Source organism: Molothrus aeneus, chromosome 17 (genome assembly GCF_037042795.1).
Source record: "Molothrus aeneus isolate 106 chromosome 17, BPBGC_Maene_1.0, whole genome shotgun sequence".
Classification (NCBI taxonomy): Eukaryota; Metazoa; Chordata; class Aves; order Passeriformes; family Icteridae; genus Molothrus; species Molothrus aeneus.
Genome location: NC_089662.1, coordinates 14,349,343 through 14,364,427, shown reverse-complemented (window position 1 = coordinate 14,364,427; position 15,085 = coordinate 14,349,343).

The window sequence follows — 15,085 nt, the reverse complement described above, 5'->3', positions numbered from 1 at the left end:
TGCTTTAGGGCCATGAAGCACAAACTGATTAAAGAAGTGCTGTGCTATTAAACCAGCAGTTCTTATACCCAGTTCAGAAGTGTTGCTAATAAGATATCATTTCCTCTCTTTCCAATTAACATTCCTTTCTATTGAATACTATTACCTGATAGCATAAGGAAATACCTTGCATTTCATCAGTGAGAGACTTGTTTCAGGCTCTGGGCTGTTATAAGGAGGTGTATAAGAGTGTATTTACTGTCCCCCCATCAGAACGTGGTTCTTGTCCTGTGAGGTGCAGTGAGCTGCAGAGTGCTCTCGTGAGCACCTGGCGGTGCCCAGGTACTGATCATGGCTGTTCTGTAATCACCATGGAATGGCAGCACTCAGGGCTGAGGAACAGAGAGCAGCAGCTGATGTGGAAGGAGCCAGAGAAGGAAGGGACACCAGCCAGTGCAGGGGTTGTGCTTACAACACACAGAGCTGGTGTGCATCACAGTCTGTCCTGCCTAAGCCAGGGCTGGAAGTGGCCTGACATCCACAGCTGCAAGAGAAAATGGAGAAAAAATAAAGAGCAGGAAGCAAATGAATTAACTAATAAAGGAGGTGAGAGTCCCAAACACTGCAGAAAGGAATACATAATTCTGCAATGGCCACAGGTTTGTCTGGTCCCTGAAGCTGTAGGAGCTGGTCCAAGATCCAATCTGTAACTGCAAGCCTGGTCCCTTTCGACCCTCAGAGCTGTAGCAGTAAATTCTAGACATGAGAAGAGTATTCTTCTTGTGAGACACTGGAATTTCTCAAGACTTTTTGCTTTTTTTTTCCTTTGTTTCTTGGCTATTGTTCTGGATATTGTGTACCCAATAAAATTTTTTTTTAGAAAAGTGAGATTCTCTTTTCTGTTGGAGGGCACAAAGGATTTGAAATTCTGAAAAAGCTGAGGAGAATGGAATGAGTTGAATATAGAAACATAGATTTCTCTGACTTGATGAATGCTGCATGTCATTACATAAAATGCTTGGTGTTGTATTTCTGAAATTTAAAAACCTAATTGCTTAAATCTTATGAAAACCTTGTTACTTAGTCTGCTATTCGTACTTTCTGTCCTGTGCAGCAAAATGAGAAAAGTAGATATATTTTTGCACACTCATGAGTTTATAAGTGAGTGAAAACTTAAAAAACTACTTGCAAAAGACCATCTGGGTTTTATTAAACATTGAGATGCTATTAACTGTCTTTCAAATATGCTTCAGGTGGTCAAAACCCTGATCTCTGTAGTGTAGAAAGGAACACACAAGGGGGCAAGGACAGCACCTGGTTGTGAGCTGGGCACGTCTCTGACCTCAAATCCTTTCCGTACCCACCAGCGGGGACGGAGAAATTCCGAGCACCTTGGGGCTGCGTTTTCCTCTGCAGCCCTTTAATTTCCCGGTGACTAAAACCGGAGCCGAGCCCGCCCTCTCCCGCCCCGCTCCGCCGGGAGCCGCGCTCGGTGCGCTCAGCTCAGCCGGGACCGGAGCGCACCGGGGGCGCTCGGGATGGACCGGGGGCGCTCGGGATGAACAGGGAGCGTTCGGCACGCACCGAGAACACTCGGCATGGACCGGGAGCGCTCGGCATGGACCGGGGGCGCTCGGCATGGACCGGGGGCGCTCGGGATGAACAGGAAGCGTTCGGCACGCACCGAGAACACTCGGCATGGACCGGGAGCGCTCGGCACGCACCGAGAACGCTCGGCATGGACCGGGGGCGCTCGGGATGAACAGGGGAGCGTTCGGCACGCACCGAGAACACTCGGCATGGACCGGGGGCGCTCGGGAGGCACCGAGAACGCTCGGAATGGACCGGGAGCGCTCGGGAGGCACCGGGGGCGCTCGGGATGAACAGGGAGCGTTCGGCACGCACCGAGAACGCTCGGGATGGACCGGGGGCGTTCGGGAGGCACCGGGAGCGCTCGGGATGGACCGGGGGCGTTCGGGAGGCACCGGGAGCGCTCGGGATGGACCGGGAGCGCTCGGGAGGCACCGGGAGCGCTCGGGATGCGCGGCCGGAGCAGCCCCGGCCCGGGAGGAGGTGGGTGCGGAGGAGGGGGCGCTGCCTCCCGAGCCGGTCCTTCCGCGGGCACGGACGGGGGGCTGCAGGTGCGGCCGGGGGTCCCGGCGGGGCGGTACCGAGGGCGCTGCAGCCCAGGACCGGCCCCGGCCCGGCCGATGCTCCGTGAGCGCCGGGGCTCCCTCGGGATGAGCAGAGAGGGGTCTGCGGGACGCCCGCGGCTGGATGCGGTGCTGGGTAAAGCTGAGCTGCCGGATAAGTATTTGCATGCTTTTGTTCGTTTAGATGTTGTTTTTCTTGTTAATTGCTGTGCCTGGCGCTGGTTTTTGGTTTGTAGGAATGAAGCCCACTGGTGTGCGAGGCTGGGCTGCAGTGCCGATGTGACTGATGTGCAGCTGGAGGATCCGAGGTGCACCCAGCTCCCCTCCAGCCGCACCGGTAAGGAGCAGGGACCCCCGAGGGCACAGACCGAGGTTCTGAAGTTGCCCTCTGTAGGCTGAGACACTTCCCCACCACCACCAAAAGAGACAGGAAGGCTCCAAACCCCCAGGTGGGAGCACTTGGGAGTGCTCCCTTTGTGACCTGCAGGAAGCTGATAGCCCACCTGAGCCTGGTGGTGATGTAAAGTTGGTAATGTTCTTTGGGGTAGTTTATTTAAAATTTTCTCTTGTCATGACAAAAGATGTTCTAAACCAACCTTTTAAATAGCTTCCCCTCACACCCTTCCTTCATTTTGACAGTAAAATGTTGATGTGATTTATTTCTGTCTCCAAGGGGAAAAAAGGAAACTCGTTCAGTTTCATTATTCAGAGAATTTTTTCCCATGCCTCTTCCTTAACATCATCTTTCCACGTATTTGTCAATGATTTGCAATAATCGGACCACTTACACATATCCACACCTTGGGATCTTTGTTTTGGTTTTGTGTTCAGCATTTTCAAGGTGATGACACAATGCTTGGTCCAGGATACCCACATCATTTTCATGTGGTTAAACCACTGGCAGTGTTTGTCTTACTTCTGTCATCTACACGTCTGCAGTGGGCAAGACACAAATCTCGTTAATGCTGTTTACATTTGCAAAACATGAATAATGAATTTTCATGCTTGATTAAGATGATGTTGCAAAGTGAACTACTTAGTAGGGAACAAGTTTCATTCAAGTATTAGTTCATGTCAGCTGGAGTCTATTGGTTTCGTCAAGCACCACTTGTACTGGTGTTAAATAAGAAATAAAGACACAAACAGCTTTCTAGTACAGTGCTGTACAGCAAGTGATTGTTAATGCCTGTTAGTTCTGGTGAGAAATACAGAAATAATTTATGTTCTTTGCTCCTTGGAAGTCATTCTGTTCCCTTCAGACTCTTCAGCTGAAATTAAACACCTGGTTTACTGCTGACTTCTCTTGATCCTCGCACATCTTGGTAGCCTGCTCCAAGCAGCCGTGGAATTTGGGTGTTTTCCTGCTTGAGGATTGATCACAGCTTTTGTGGCTGCATCTTCTTGAGCGTCTCTTTGGTCCTGCACCTTAGAAATGGGAATTTTGGCTCCTTTTCACAGAGTTGCCTTACTGTTGTGTTTTTCACATTTTCAGTTAGGAATAGCACTTTCCTCTAGTGTACGGCTTCTGCCATCCGTTCCGATGTTTAATTTCGTGTAGCAGTTGGATGGAGGATGTTGAATTAGCAGTTGTAGCAGGTGAAGCCTGCGTTCCCGATGAGCTCCGTACAGTCCGGTACGAGGCTTTGCCCAGCGGAAGCTCTCGCGCCTGTGCCTGGTTGTGCACGTGAGTGTCCCTGGACAGGGCTGGGATAGGCTCTGGGACAGGCTTTGTCCCCTCGCTTTGTCCCCTCGCTCTGTCCCGGTTTGGCCCGGCCAGGCCCCGCTCTGGGCCCAGGCCGGGCCCTCAGGGCCCTCGGGCGCCATCTCGGCCGCGGGCGGCGCTGCGGGGCCGCCACCGCCAGGGGGCGCCGGGGCGCGCGCGGGGCCGCCTGAGGGCCGAGGGGAGCGGGCGGGCCGGGCCCGGAGCGAGCGCCGCGGAACCTGCAAAAAACCCGAAAAAAACCCAAAAAACCCTGAAACACGCCCGAAACAGCCCTGCAAACACCTCGAAACCTAAAACAGCCCTAAATTACCCCTAAAACAGCCCTAAAGCAGCCCTAAATTACCTCTAAAACAGCCCTAAAGCAGCCCTGCAAACACCCCGGCACAGCCCTGCAAACACCGCGGAGCCTGCAAAAAAAAACTAAAAAAAACCCCGAAACACGCCTAAAACAGCCCTAAAACACTCCTAAAACACACCGGCATAGCCCTGCAAACACCTCGGAGCCTGCAAAAAACCCTAAAACATCCCTAAAACGCTCCTAAAACACCCCCAAAACATCGCGGCACAGCCCTGCAAATACCGCGGAACCTGCAAAAAACTCTAAAAAGCCTCTGAAACACGCCGAAAACAGCCCTAAAACAGCCCTAAAGTACCCCTAAAACACCCCTAAAGCAGCCCTAAAACAGCCCTAAAACAGCCCGGCACAATTCTGCAAACACGTCGGAGCCTGCAAAGAAACCCTAAAACAGCCTTAAAACACTCCTAAAACACCCTTCAAACACCCCTAAAACACCACAGCACAGCCCTGCAAACACCTCGGAACCTGCAAACACCCCTAAAGCACCCCTAAAGCACCCCTAAAACACCCCGGCACAGCTGTTTGGTCTGCTACTGCAGAACACTTAGAGCACTAAAAAAGTATTTGATCTGCTTCGATCTACTCCTTCTGCTAATAAAAATACCATAAAATCTTACTAGGAGTAATTATATATTATGTTGTTCTGTTTATACTCAGTTGTTAAAAATACAACTACCTAAAATAAGCAAAGACACAAATAAGTCACATTTTTCACAAAATGTGACTCATTTATGTCTTTGCTTTTTTTTAAGAAGTAAAAATGTACAAGTACCCGTTGGAGTAAAATATAAGTGTACAAGTAAATCAGTAAAATGTACAAATACCTGTTGGAGTAAAATGTAAATGTACACGTAAATCAGTAAAATGGACGAGTACTGTTGGAGTTTATAAAGTTTGATCCATAGATCAAATGACCTACAGCAGTCATTTAGGCTTTATTTGAGATTCTAGATTAAATACCTGAAAATGCCCAAAAATTTCCCAGCACTATTAGCCCAGTGCCAGGTTCTCTCCATCCTATCTACAAGATCCTCACTCTTTTCTGTGTGGTTAAAGAAGAATTTCTCCCAGCCTACATCTCCAGGCAGCCCTTCCTGACCTCAGCCCTTCCATTCCTCACAGGTGCCACTGAGCACTGGGCACAGCTGCACAAATTCACAGCTCTGCCAGGTGCCAGGGCAGGCTTGGAGAGCTTCAGCTGCAGAAGAACCCTGTTCAGAACCCCATTCAGAATCCTGTTCAGAACCCTGTTCAGAATCCTGTTCAGAACCCTGTTCAGAACCCCATTCAGAATCCTGTCCAGAACCCTGTTCAGAACCCTGTTCAGAACCCTGTTCAGATCCCTGTTCAGAACCCTGTTCATAATCCTGTTCAGATCCCTGTCCAGAACCCTGTTCAGAACCCCATTCAGAATCCTGTCCAGAATCCTGTTCAGAACCCTGTTCAGAACCCTGTTCAGAACCCTGTTCAGAACCCTGTTCAGAATCCCGTTCAGATCCCTGTCCAGAACCCTGTCCAGAACCCTGTTCAGAACCCCATTCAGAATCCTGTTCAGAACCCTGTTCAGAATCCTGTTCAGAACCCTGTTCAGAATCCTGTTCAGAACCCTGTCCAGAACCCTGTTCAGAACCCCGTTCAGATCCCTGTTCAGAACCCTGTCCAGATCCCTGTTCAGAAACCTGTCCAGAACCCTGTCCAGAACCCCGTTCAGAATCCCGTTCAGAACCCTGTTCAGAACCCTGTTCAGAACCTGTTCAGAACCCTGTTCAGATCCCTGTTCAGAACCCCGTTCAGATCCCTGTTCAGAAACCTGTCCAGAACCCTGTTCAGAACCTGTTCAGATCCCTGTTCAGAACCTTGTTCAGAACCCTGTTCAGATCCCTGTTCAGAACCCTGTTCAGAATCCTGTTCAGAACCCTGTTCAGGATCCTGTTCAGAATCCTGTTCAGCTCCTGAAGGTCCAGGGCAAAGAGGGGCTGCCAGGACAATAATGACTGTTCAATGTGGCTGGTGCACACTGATTTCATCCTCAGCTGTCGGGCTCCAGTGAATCTTCAGGAAAACACAGTTTATATAGAGTAAAGAATTCAGTAAAGAATTGTAACTTGGCCAAATTCGGTCATATTTTCCTGGAAATGGGAAAATATGTCCCAGATGAGAGTAGTTTTCTGCCAATTTGAAATCCCTGCTGTAGCTGATGAAGGCATCGGGGCTTTTCAAAAGAGCTAAACAACACGTACTTTTCCTTAATTTCATTATCTGAATTGATTTGGTTTTATTCCCTAAAACTTTCCAAAATTGTTAAACCTGCAGCAAATACTCAATCTGGAAAAAAGATCCAAGCTGGAGGTTCTGCAGGGCTGCCCATACAAACACTGTTGTGTAACTGGGACACCAGTAAGAACACGAAGGCCAGGCTGGAAACACAGAAATTTCCTTGAGTTGGGCTTGAACAAGCACAGTGCTTTCATTTTTGTTTTTTTAAGAAAAATGTTGAAATTTTGCATAACGGTGTATTCGTGCTTGCAAACACCTTGGAATGATGACATTGGGGAAGAAAAGAGAAAGGGATCTAATGCATAGGAGAAAAGTGATTTATCAGGATTTACTCTCTGTGGAACATCCAAGGTGGGCTGAACAGAAAGGACCTTGTACTAAATATAAATTACAAACATGGCTGGGTTGTAAGAATAAAACACCTCCAGAGGGAGCAGAACAGGAGAAGGGACCTTCTCTTGTGAGGTTTGCAGCTCTGTGGCAGAAAAGCCTTTCTGCTGTAAAGCTCGAACTTCATATGGCAGAAACTGTAATTTCAGAGATTTCTCTTCAAAGATGTTATCTGTGCCCTGGCTGGAATGGGGTGCAGCAGTCTTAGAGAAAGGACAGTAAATCAGTTTTAGAGAACTTCAGCATGTGGAGTTTAAAGAAACCACTGGTATCTTCTGATGGAAGAAAGCTGGACATTAACAACTCTTGCTGTTTTCAGCTTGTAATAGCTGCTGTGTTCTTAAAGCTGGAAATTTTCTTTCAATGACATTGGCTGAGAATCTTATCAAATGTTTATTTAAAGAGTTTTTTTTAATACTTGTATAATTGTAGACTTATAAAACATAACCTCAAAAAAAATCTCATGCTGTTGGTATGAAGAAAAAGTGCCCATTTATTAGATAACATTTCTCGAGGCATTTCACTGTCTTTTTTGCCATAGAAATATTGTAATCAGTAGACCAGCAGCTTCTCCTCTGACGTTTGCTCTCTTGTCCTGGCTGAGGTGCTGGCATCTTGTCCAGGGCTGCTCAGTGGTGGTGGCATCCCACGCTGCCGGCTGCACCTCGACAGGGTGACCTGAGACCCCTTCTCTGGCAGAACACAGCTCAGGATTTCAGGTTCTGCTTCATGTGGAGGACAGACAGCTGTGTGTTATCAGAAATAAATCACTGCAGTGAGAGCTCTCTCCTGTGTGGAGACTTTGCACTTTTTAACTTTTGCAGATCACCCTTCAAATGTAACTCGAGGGAGGTGTCAGCCTCACTCTTTGCTGTATATTAGCAGTTTCTCTTCTTGAGGACTCCAGAGCAGCACATATTGCAATTCCTGTTATTCTTTGCCACTGACAATGTGTGATCACATGTATGTCACACTAGTTTTTGTGTCCTGATTTACCTCACAAGATAATATTTGGTGTTTTCAAAGTGCTATGAGATTTTTCTGACAGTCTTGAAGAAAAATATTTGTTAAATTAATACTAAACATACCAGATGGGAAAGATGAGAGGAGGGAAAATAGAGCAGAATATTTCAAAACTGGGGGTGTACTCTATGTTCATATTTAAAATTCATTAATTTTCAAGTGCTGAGTACTACAGACCATTTTTTTTAGTAACGGGGAACACAAAAAAATCTAGCACATGCTTAAATATGTAATGTTAGGAACTTTAGGGGCATGTCCAGTTTATTTTATCTGCAGCTGTGCTTGAAGTTCATCCGGTTCCATTGTGACCTGGACTGATGCATTAATTGTTTCGAGAGCCCTCGTTGGCTGTGCATTGAGAAAGAAAACAGTTTAAGATGGGAACATTCAAGGGAGAGGATGCAGAAGGCCCAGCAGTGATTGCAGCTGTCACAGTGCTGGGACAGTGACAGTTTGCAGTTTCCAAGGGACAAGAACACAAAATACAAAAGTTCTGCCTGTCCCACCTGAACGGACCGTGCTGGGCTGCACTCCCAGCAGTGTAAAAAGGCTTTGCAGCAGATGTGTCCTTGTCACCCTGTCACCCTGTCACCCTGCCAGGCAGGACGGCACAGGCACAACCGTCAGCGTTTGTGCAGCACGGGAGATGCACAGGGGACACTGCAGAGCCAGCACTGCTCCAGGACAGCACCTGGGGCAAAGCTCCTGTGTAAACAGGTGCCACTTGTTGGGGACAATCAGCTTTAATTGAGCCATCATGCTGCTATGGCACCAGGGAGAAAACGGTCTCATTTATGTGCAACAAAGAAGTTAAAATAACAATCCAGATTCCTTTTTTTAGTCAGTGCTAAGATTGGCTTCTGACTTCCTGTTCTCTAGTGGGAGGGATTAGGCCCTTTATGTTTTGAAAGATACGGAGCCAATTCTTGTTACAAAATTCCAGTATTGAGATCAAATGAATGAACAAAAACAACTAGAAAAAACTTGATTTGTCAGAGAGGCACCTTCATTAGTGCTCTCGTCTCTTTTCTGTCATAGGAATTGTTTTTAAGCTATAATTGGATCTCACTGACAAAAGCTTCTGGCTACATATGTAAAGATTTGTAAAATGCTGCCTTTCTGTAAGCCGGGCTGATCTGTGCCAGAAAATAGGAACCCGAGCTCCTCCCCCGTGTCAGTGCCAGGGACTATTGGTTAGTTCAGCTTGAAATGCACTCTGCAGCACACGGGTGTTGGCTCTGATGCTTGCTCTTGAAAAGCAGGAAAAATCTTCCTTGGGCAGCGTTTTACATAACACTGCCCAGTGCGGAGTTAAAGGGAATTCCTTACAGAGCAGGTATTGCTGGTGCCAGTCACTGGCAGGAATTGTCTCCTCACCCCAGTCCCTGTGCTGCTCCTGTCAGGAATGCAGGAACAGAGCTGCTGCTCACACTGCTGGAGGTGTTTGCATGTTCCACTGCAGCAGAGCTGCTGCTCACACACTGCTGGAAGTGTTTGCATGTTCCACTGCAGCAGAGCTGCTGCTCACACATTGATGGAAGTGTTTGCATGTTCCACTGCAGCAGAGCTGCTGCTCACACATTGATGGAAGTGTTTATGAGTTCCACTGCAGCTCTGCAGGCCTGGCTGCTGGGGCAGGGGGTGGCTGCAGCTGCAGCAGCTTTGCTGTCTGTATCTGCATTTCTGCCTGCAGTGCAGGCTCAGTGCCACATTTACACTGTCAGACAGGGCTGGGTGTGCTCAGTGTTAACAAACAACGTGTGTGAAACACTTACGGGTCAGGGCTCCTCTTCAGAAAGCTGGGCTGGAACTTTGTTACAGGTATGCCGTTTATACATCTGCTGTTAAAAGAAAATAACCACATTTCCCAAATATTAGAATTGCCTTCCCAGGGAAGGCTGACTCTGTTTCCTGTTTCAGGGTTTCTTTGGTTATACTGTGCTCTACCAGCCACACATTCTATTCCAGCTGAAATGAGGAAATACCCTGCAGATTGGATGATGTTAGGGTTAAACATTTCCAATGGATTTTAGTACACTGAGAATTTCTGTTCTTGCCAGTCATAGTTGTGGTAAGCGTGTTGGGAACTTTGTTTTGCCATATTTCCGTGGATTATTGATTCCAAGCACGTTATGCTCCTCTCCTCACTGCTGTAACCATGTAATAGATACTCTTGGAATGGTGTCCCATCAGAGGAATGTCTGTGGAAATTGTGGTCTCAGTGTGACAAAAGCAAAAATCTCTGTGTTTATTCTGGTCCTATTTTTATTTCTCCACAGGAAAAAAAGAAGCTATAAAATTGTTATCTGTTTACAAACATTTTACTTTATAAAAACAAGTTCATAATTTATACTCAGGATTCAATTGGGGTTGAAAATCACTGCAGCTGTCTTCATGCAAGCTGTTCTGTCTCTGAGCTTCCAGTTTAATATATGCAGTCTGCCACATTAATTCTTGAAGTGGCTCTTAAGTGGAAAGCTGTAAAAGGGGTGATCTTGGACAAAGATGCTTTTGAAAATAGGAGACACTCATCTTTGGTTCCTCGTGTCCAAATGGCTCAAGTAAATAAGCCATTTTATAGTAGCCTTCAGAATCGTGAAAGGTGCTCATAAAACCTCTGCAACTTTTTGTAGTACCAGGGAAAGCTAGTCATAAAGTGAATTCAAGTCTCTGGAAAAGGGCCTTGAGGAAGGCAGGGAGGGCAGTAATACTCAACCATATGGGTTTCATTAATAGGGGAATGAGTGAAGTGTTGGAAAGGCAAAGAAACACCTGGGCTCCTTTGTGCAGAGGACAGAGCTGGACTGGCAGTAAAAGGGTGTGGGTCTGAAGGATGAAGGATCTGGAACCAGGTGAAGGAATTTTCAGTCTAAAATTGTGCTCAGCTGTTTGTGGCATGAGTATGTCCTGCTAAAGCCCTTTTTTTCCAGCTGTGTGTGACTTTTGGGGCAAAGAATTGATCTTTCTTAGTTTCCCAGGGAGCCAGAAGGGATTTGTACTGTAAATCTCATTTTTTAAAAGAATGAATTAAACCCATGCCTGTTTCCCAAAATGGAGCACATTCCATCACTGCTCCAGTGGCTTTGGGCACTCTGGGCTGATGTCGTGGTGTTCCGGGGAAGAGGCTTTGCTGCGCAGCAGCGGCAGCAAATTGTGCATCCCCCCGTGCATCCCTGGGCTCACCCGCGCCTCCCTCCGCATCCCTGAGCATCCCTGAGCGTTCCTGAGCATCCCTGAGCATCCCCGTGCCTCCCTCCGCATCCCTGAGCATTCCTGAGCATCCCTGAGCATCCCTGAGCATCCCTGAGCGTTCCTGAGCATCCCTGAGCATCCCCGCGCTCACCTGTGCCTCCCTCCGCGTGCCTGAGCATCCCTGAGCATCCCCGCGCCTCCCTCCGCATCCCTGAGCATCCCTGAGCATCCCCGCGCCTCCCTCCGCATGCCTGAGCATGCCTGAGCATCCCTGCGCCTCCCTCCGCATGCCTGAGCATTCCTGAGCATCCCTGAGCATCCCCGCGCCTCCCTCCGCATGCCTGAGCATCCCTGAGCATCCCCGCGCCTCCCTCCGCATGCCTGAGCATTCCTGAGCATCCCTGAGCATCCCCACGCTCACCTGCGCCTCCCTCCGCGTGCCTGAGCATCCCTGAGCATCCCCGCGCTCACCTGCGCCTCCCTGAGCATCCCCGCGCATCCCTGAGCATCCCCGCTCATCCCTTCCTCATCCCCGCGCTCACCCGCGCCTCCCTCCGCATCCCCGAGCATCCCTGAGCATCCCCGAGCATCCCTGAGCATCCCTTCCTCATCCGCGCCTCCCTCCGCATCCCCGCGCGCTCCGCCTGGCCCCGCCTGTCCCCGCCTGTCCCCGCCTGTCCCCGCCGGGTCCCTCGCTGCCCGCGCTCACGGCCGGGCTCCGGCTGCTTCTCGCGGCTCCCAGCGTGGCCATTGCCAGGCAGCAGCGCTGGGTTTTATGGCACCGTTTTACTCAGGTGCGCTGAGCGGTCAGAGAGCGAGGGCTGCGCGCCTGGAAGGAAAATCCAAATGAGGCCCGAGTTTATGGCTCGGTGAGGTCGGGTTATCCTCTCGCGCTTCGGAGCAGTCTTTACTCAGCAGTCCCGCGTTGTCCTGCGCTACAAACGCCGCCGAGCAGATGGCGAGTGTGAGCACACGGACTGCGGCTCTGCCGGAGCAGGGAGCGGGCTGGCGCTGCCTCCCGCTTTCCAGGAGTGTTTACAAGTTAATGGACTTGTTCCACCCGAAATAACCCATGGTATGTGCTGGGTTCAGCGGTCAAGAGGTCCTCTAGGAGTAATCGAGGAAAGCGGGAGTTTTTTAGACACTGAGCTTGTGGGGTTTTTTCCTATGACTGATTTTGGCACATTTGTCTTTAATATGAAACTGCAAAGAAAGGCAGAAGGAACAACAGTGGATAACAACATGCAGCCTTCACCTGAAGGCACCAACAAGAAAGATGGAAAGGGACTGTTGAAAAGGCCCTGGAGTGACAGGACAAGGAGCAATGCCTGGAGAGCAATTTTAGACGGGATGTGGGAAAGAAATTCTTTGCTGTGAGTGTGGTGATGCCCCGGCACAGGGTGCCCAGAGAAGCTGTGGCTGCCCTTGGATCCCTGGAAGTGTCCAAGGCCAGGCTGGACAGGGGTTGGAGTAGCCTGGGGTAGTGGTAATGTTAGGGTTTGTGTGAAATGTTCCTCACTTCCATAGCAGTTTATCCAAACAGGACTGGAGGGCAGGTGCCTGTGGGGAAAGGGAAGGGCAGAGTACTTAGCTCACCTTTGACTAGAAATGTAAGGTCACAACTGCTGGGAAAGACCAAAGGACTCGCTCTGAATGTGCACAAGTGTGTCCTTAATACCCAAACGCTGATTTGCTGTACCCTTTAGGAAGGCTTCTCTCTGAGTAAAGCGCTGTCCTTGGGATGGGGCTGTGAGCACAGCAGGGCCTGGGGGCACCGCGGCTCCTGGGGAAAGGTGCGGGTCTGTGGTGTGGTTATGGGGCAGTGAGCGTGGGGCTGCACGGTGTAGTTACACCGAGGTTACACTGTGGTTACAATAGGGTTACACAGTGTGGTTACACCGCGGTTGTGGTGTGGTTACACTCTGATTACACTGTGTGGTTACTCTGTGGTTGCACCATGGTTACACTCTGGTTACACTGTTTGGTTGCATTCTGGTTACACTCTGGTTACACTGTATGGTTGCACGGTGCGGTTACACCATGGTTGCACTCTGGTTACAGTCTGGTTGCACTCTGGTTGCACTCTGGTTCCCCGCTGGTTCCCCCGCGCTCCCGCCGTGCTCGGCCCCGCGGTGCGCGCTCCCGCCGTGCTCGGCCCCGCGGTGCGCGCTCCCGCTGCCCGCAGTTCAAGCGGAGCCGCCCCAGCCCGGCCCTTGCTGGGCTCCGGGGCTGGGTGACATCACTGGCAGCCAATCGGGAACTGCCTCAGGGCAGAGTTTCAAGCTCTTTCATAATATATTTATAGTCAGTGCGGGTATTTTCGGGCTCCGGTGGCACTCGTTTGTCGCAGAGTCCGTGTGTCGGGGTGGCTGGGCAAGGACAGCCGGGTGTGAGCGAGGCGTGCCTGCCCTGGCAGGGCACGGACGCCGCGGGTCCAGCTCTGCTGGGACGCATTTCACACCCAGGGCGGGCTGGCGTCTCCCTGCTGGGCTGCGCCTGGCCGGGCACAGCTGCAGCGATTGCCCAGTGTGTGTCAGGACATGTGTGTGTCTGTCCGTGTGTCCGTGTGTCCGTGTGTCCGCGTGCAGCCGGCCCGGGCTGACCCGGGGCTCCCCTCGCTGCCCCGGCTGGGCCGGCGGGGTCGGGCCGGGTTTGGGGCCCCCAAAGGGCCCCCAGCCCTGCTGTGCCCTGCTCTGCCCGCTGACACAGCTGAAGGAGAACCGTTCCCTGCTGGTGTGGTTCCAGAAAAGTCTGAGCAACCCGTGCAGAGCCCCCAGCACTCCTGCTGAACTCTCTCCTTTCCTGAGTGCCCTCTGCAGCAGGACTTTGTGGGACTGCAAAATGGCTCTAATTTCCAGCCCATAGGAGAAAACATTATTTCTTTTTACAAAAGAAAGAAACAGAGGCTTGTATCAGGGGAGGGACTGTCTGATGTGTTCTTCTCCCACCTGAGCTCTGTGGCTGTGCTCTTGTCAGATTGCTAAAAGTCACACATTCAAATGTGTTCCATGATGGGCCTGCAAAGTGTAGAAGTGCAGTGCTGGCCCCTTCATCCTCTTGGGATCACAAATATTTTCCATGCTCCTGAGCTAAGAGGCTGGGGAAGAGGCCTTTCAGGTGCTGTCTGTATCTCTAGCAGGCTGCTCAGCGTTCACAAAGGATTTAGAAAATGAGGCAAACCATGAGGTGGGAAAGGTTGTTGGCATGGCTATTTTGAGATCACAAAAGGGAATGGCAACTACAGAGAGCTGCAGAGAGACCTTGCAACATTGAGAGACGTGGAGGAAAACTCTGGCCAAAACAAGGTGTCAATAAATTATGATGCAGCTGGGGCTGATAAGAGGCAGCCTCACGTGAGTGAGGTGTTGGCCTGTGAACCAGCATTTTTCATTAAAGAAAGAGATCATGAAGTGATCCAGATGGCTTCAGGAAAACCTTCAGCTCACAGGTCAGTTACAGGCAAGAAAGAATTGAAAGTTAGGACCTACTAGGAAAAGTACGAAGACAGAAAATCAAAACCATCTTCTGTCCCTCTCTGCATCTGTGGTTTCATCTTTGACTGAAGTCCTGATCCTGTTGCAGCAGGACTGGAAAAGGCATCTGGAGCAGGAGCTGGGATCCACATCCCTTTGGGAAACAGATGAGCAGATTTTAGTCTTCTCTTTTCCACACTGAACAGGAATCTGGTAGAGTTTATGAAATCTGAAATTGCATGAGACAGTAAGTAGGAATTATCAAGGAATGGTCTCCAAATTAATTAAGGGAGGGTTTTTGACATGTGATGTATCACTGAGGTTTGGAACTCACTGTTGCAGTTATAACTGAAAGAAGATTTACATATGTTAAAAATCATCAAAGTTGTTTAGCAAAGCTATTTTTCTATTTCAAGGAACTCTTATGCTGCAAATTCCTATAGGTTAGGGCAGTATTTCAGGCAGGACTGCTGCATACTTGCCCTGTTTTTATACTCTGAGCATCAGCTGTTGGTCT